Raw genomic sequence first — 4,606 nt, forward strand, 5'->3', positions numbered from 1 at the left:
TGCCTTCTCCAGTTCATACCCTCCCTCCCCACGGCCCGGGTCAGCCTGCCCTCAATGACTGGCCATTACGAGGATGTAGCCGGTCCAGTGACTAGTCATTATCAGGTACCCTTGTCCCAGGAAGACTCTGCAGGGCCTGCCTGCTCCCGAGCTCCCTGTAGGAACCCGCCGAGGACTCTGTTGCGTGTGCTTCGCAGGCCACTCCATCCTCTGCCTCGTCCTGTTTTTCCACACCCCCCCAACCCCCCACAGGGATCCTGTGAGCAGAGCACCATATGCTTCCTGCCTGCGAATCTTCTTCTCAGAGTCTGCCTCTTGGGCACTGACCTGCTGCAGCAGGCTTTTCAGATTGGGGGAGGAAAAATCGATCGATGTGCAGATTGGTTTCATCTACTTGGAACATAGAGCCCAGCCTGAGAAAATTCAGCTCCTGGGTTCAGTCCAAGCTACGTTTGGATTACGTAGCTGAAAACAAACTCAGTTGTGCAAATACAAGTTGCGAGAGATTCGGTCAGGCAGCTGTTTGGAAAACAACTAAGAGTTTCCATGATTTTTTAGTTCATCCGTTCATTCATTCATTCACTCATTCACTTAAGAGTGCCTATCCCATGCCAGGCACCGTGTTGCACGGTGGGAAGGGGGCAGCAGGAACACGAACACTCCGATTTAGGACTACAATCTCCAAAGTAAATAAACAGGGGGCAGAAATAGGAATAAAAGGAATAGGTGGGCAGACGCCTGGGGAGTCAGAGGTGAGGAACTGAGGGGTCCGTGGGGTCGTGCTCCCATCCCGTGCTAAGTGAAGTCTCCAGACTTTGAAGGACCAGCTGCGGGGGAGTTCTGACGGCCTCGACTCTCCAAGTGCGGTCCAAAGAGCAGCACACAGGCACCGCAGGCAAGCCCCACTGGAACTTCTCACCCCTTCGTGGACCCAAGATCAGGACCTGCATCTTGCCAGTTCCCAGGTGTTTTCGTTTCCTCCGGCTGCTGTAACAAATGACGAACTTAGGGGCTTCAAATGACACAGCTTTCTAGTCTCAGAGTTCTGGAGGTCGGAAGTCCGAAGCGGGTCTCCCGGGGCTAAAATCAGGGCCGTGTTCCTCTTGGAAGTTCTAGGGGAGAATCCGTCCCATGTCTTTTGGCTTCCCACATTCCCCGTCTCATGGCTCCATCTTCCATCTACAACCAGCATGGTAGCAGTATCTTTAAATTGCTTTCTCTGATTCTGACCTCTGGCTTCTGGGTTTCTTGTCACATCTTCTTCTGAGTCTGACCTTCCTACTTCCCTTGTGATCACATCTGGTCAACCCAAACAATGTCCCTTTCTCAAATTCCTTAACTTAAACCTATCCACCAGGTCCCTCTAGCCACGTAAGGTAACAGAGTCACAGGTTCTGGGGACTAAGACATCTTTGGGGGGCATTATTCTTCCCAGATGCCAGATCATTAATGTCCATATTCCAGTTTGAGAAGCCCTGGTCCATTGTATGTAAATGGTTTCCTTTCCTGCTTTCCCTGGATATTCACGTATTGTTGAAACCTTTTAAGTGAAGTGCACGTATGATAAATTTGTTTTGCTTGTTTGCTCAACCTCTGGGCATATGTGGTTCTGTGGAGGTTAAGATTATTCTGATCTTTATTACTGCACAGATGTTGCTTGAGGGAGGGGTTGGGGGTTGGGATGCTGTGGATACGTGTCTGGTTTATATCCTCCCGGCTGTCTTAAGTGGTGAAGCCTCCAGTATGTGCTGCTGCTGGCTGGAATGTTTGAGAAAAGCCATCTCTATCAATTGCTAGCTGCAAGACCTTGGAGAAGTCACCTGACTTCGCTCACACAACTCTTTCGTTGCTTATAAAATGGCGCGTCCAACTCCTGCGTTATTAAGATTGAGGATTTAATCAATAGGGAACCCCTGAACAACTGTAAGTCATTTTTTTTTTTTTTTTGGTTATTTACGGATGCTGAAGCTTGCAGATGAAAGGGACCCTCTCACAGTCTTTTCATTGGAAGAGCTAGACTTCCTGCATGTGCTGCCCCCTTGTGGTTAAGGCTTTTAATTAACTTTGGTGTATATCAGAGATGAAGAGGAGACCTGAGGGGACATTTAGATCCCTGAATCTACACCTCGAAATTAGATCCTCGAATCTACACCTGGGCCTGTCCCTTATCCCTGCAAAAGAAACCCCTGGAGAATTATTTGCTGACATCTGAATGCACATCAGAATTACCTGGAATGGGTCTAGTCAGAGATTCTGATTCACTAGGGCTGGGTAAGATCTAGGCATCTGAATTTTGATAAATCTCTCTAAATGGATAGAATATGAACTACCCTTATGACTCCTTTTGGCTGATGTAAGCTTGGGTTCTATTAACAGAAGTACAATACATGAAACAAAGGAGGGGACAGGGCCTCAGAGCTGTGTATAGAATACGGAGCTGTCCTAGACAGCTGGCTGGAGATCTGGGGACTCCACTTCCAAAGGAACTTGAACAAAGTCATCACGGGAACAAGACCCGAATGGGTGGGGACCCAAAGCAACATTACATAAGGAATGCAAGGAAAGCACCAAAGGGAAAATGGCTGACTTTTCCAAGGTCACCCAATGAAATTTATCAATGAAAACACCTAGATGGGTACCTGGGTGGCTCAGTCCATTAAGGGTCTGGCTCTTGATTTCAGCTCAGGTCATGATCTCACCATTTGTGGGATCAAGCCCCACATCGGGCTCTACACTGACAGCATGGAGCCTGCTTGGCACTCTCTCTCTCTCTTTCTCTCTCTCTCTCTCTCTGCCTCTCCTCTGCTCATGCATGCACACACCCTCTCTAAAACAAAACCCCAAACCCAAAACAAAACACCTAGAAAAGGAAAGAGACACACATTTCCTTTTTTTTAATTTTAATTTTTTTCTTGACACAGAGAGAGCACATGCACACGTGTGCGTGTGCTCAAGCATAAGCCGGGGAGGGGCAGAGAGAGAAGGAGAGAGAATCTCAAGCAGGCTCCACACTCAGCTTGGAGCCTGACTGGGGCTTGATCTCACGACTGTGACATCATGCCCTGAGTCAAAATCAAGAGTCGGGTGCTTAACCGACCCAGTCACCCAGGTGCCCCTCCTTTTGCTTGCAACAGATTCGCTAGATCACAAAGGCCAAATATCATAATGACGAAAACGGTTGACCGTGGGATTTCATTCTTCTTTCTTAAGTAAACTGCTTGCAAAATTCGTGTCTATCAAAAATGTCGGCAAGTCAAGGAGTAAGGAGAGAAATACAGCTAGGGTGACTAGGCTGGATGGCTTTGTCTGAGGTAATGAAAGGAATCTTCCCGATGATCTGAAGACAGCGAGACCCAGTTTCACTTGGATGCATTTCCTTGTAGACTTTCTGATTGGAACTCTGAGATTTTGTCTCTATCACGGCTGATAGGCACATTCTACTCACCAACGATGCCCCTTCCTCCTCAGAGTCTAGACGCACGGAAAACATGCCAAACACTAGCGTAACAGTGATCACGCACACACACGTGCACGTGCAAGATAAACAACCCGCCTATAAACCCCATTTTAAGTCCTCACAACCATTTTATGAGGGAGAACTTTTTTGTGATCTCTACGTAACTATTACTATCGTTGTTATTTAGAAAGGAGGGACTATGCCAAACAATATACAACTTGAAAATGGCAGAGCCAGGATTCGAACTTTGGTCTTCTGACCACAAAGCGAATGCCCAAACGGACCTCTGAGAGGTACGAACGCACCGGAGTGGAGGCTGTCCTAACAAGCTGCCCAAACTGGGTGGCTTAACACAACAGAAATGTTATCGTCTCATAGTTCTGAGGGCTGGAAGTCCCAAATCAAGGGGTCTGCGTGGCTATGCCCCCTCTGAAGCCTGCAGGGAGAATCGTCCCTTGCCTCTTTCTGGCCTCTGGTGGTTTGTTGGCAAATCCCAGGCGGTCCTGGGCTTGTGGATGCGTAACTCTACTCCCTTGTTGTTGCAGACGCTTCTGCTTGTGATGTCTTCACGGGGTGTTCTTTTTATAAGGACACCAGTCATATTGGCTTAGGGGCCGACCCTACTCCAGAATGAACTCGACTTAAATCATTATATCTACAACAATCCGAATTTGAAATAAAGTCACATTCTGAGGCACTGGGGGATTAAGTCTGCAGTATATCATTTTTTGGAGGGGGCAGAATACCACCCGTGACACAGTCTTTTGGTTTTTCTCTTGAATTATATAGTTCCCAAGTGCATATCTTATTAGCCCAACTAGATTGTAAGTTTCCCGAGGGAAACAAATTCAGTTTTACCTCAGAAGGGTCCAACTGGCTGCTCGTGGGTTGGATTTGGCTGGCAGCCATGTTTGTCTGCTCCAAAGTACTGGCCTGTGCACGGTGCTTTGGAAGATTTTCTGACTTGGTTTGGGAACACTAATTTTTTTAATACTTACAGTGTTGTATCAGTTTCCAGTGAACAACATAATGATTCAACAATCCCACGCAATCCTCAAAACACACGAATTTGTGTGTCATCCTTGCATAGGGGCCATGCCAATCTCTGTATCCTTCCAATTTTAGTACATGGGCTGCTGAAGCAAGCCT

General features: G+C 47.4%; 1 non-coding gene across 1 annotated transcript; it reads right to left on the minus strand.

Annotated features, from left to right (window-relative positions):
• Positions 1-4,502: 4,502 nt before the first annotated feature.
• Positions 4,503-4,606, minus strand: LOC122496560. The gene has a single exon (XR_006300859.1). It is a non-coding gene; the product is annotated as a U6 spliceosomal RNA (small nuclear RNA).

Source organism: Prionailurus bengalensis, chromosome A1 (assembly GCF_016509475.1).
Source record: "Prionailurus bengalensis isolate Pbe53 chromosome A1, Fcat_Pben_1.1_paternal_pri, whole genome shotgun sequence".
NCBI lineage: Eukaryota > Metazoa > Chordata > Mammalia > Carnivora > Felidae > Prionailurus > Prionailurus bengalensis.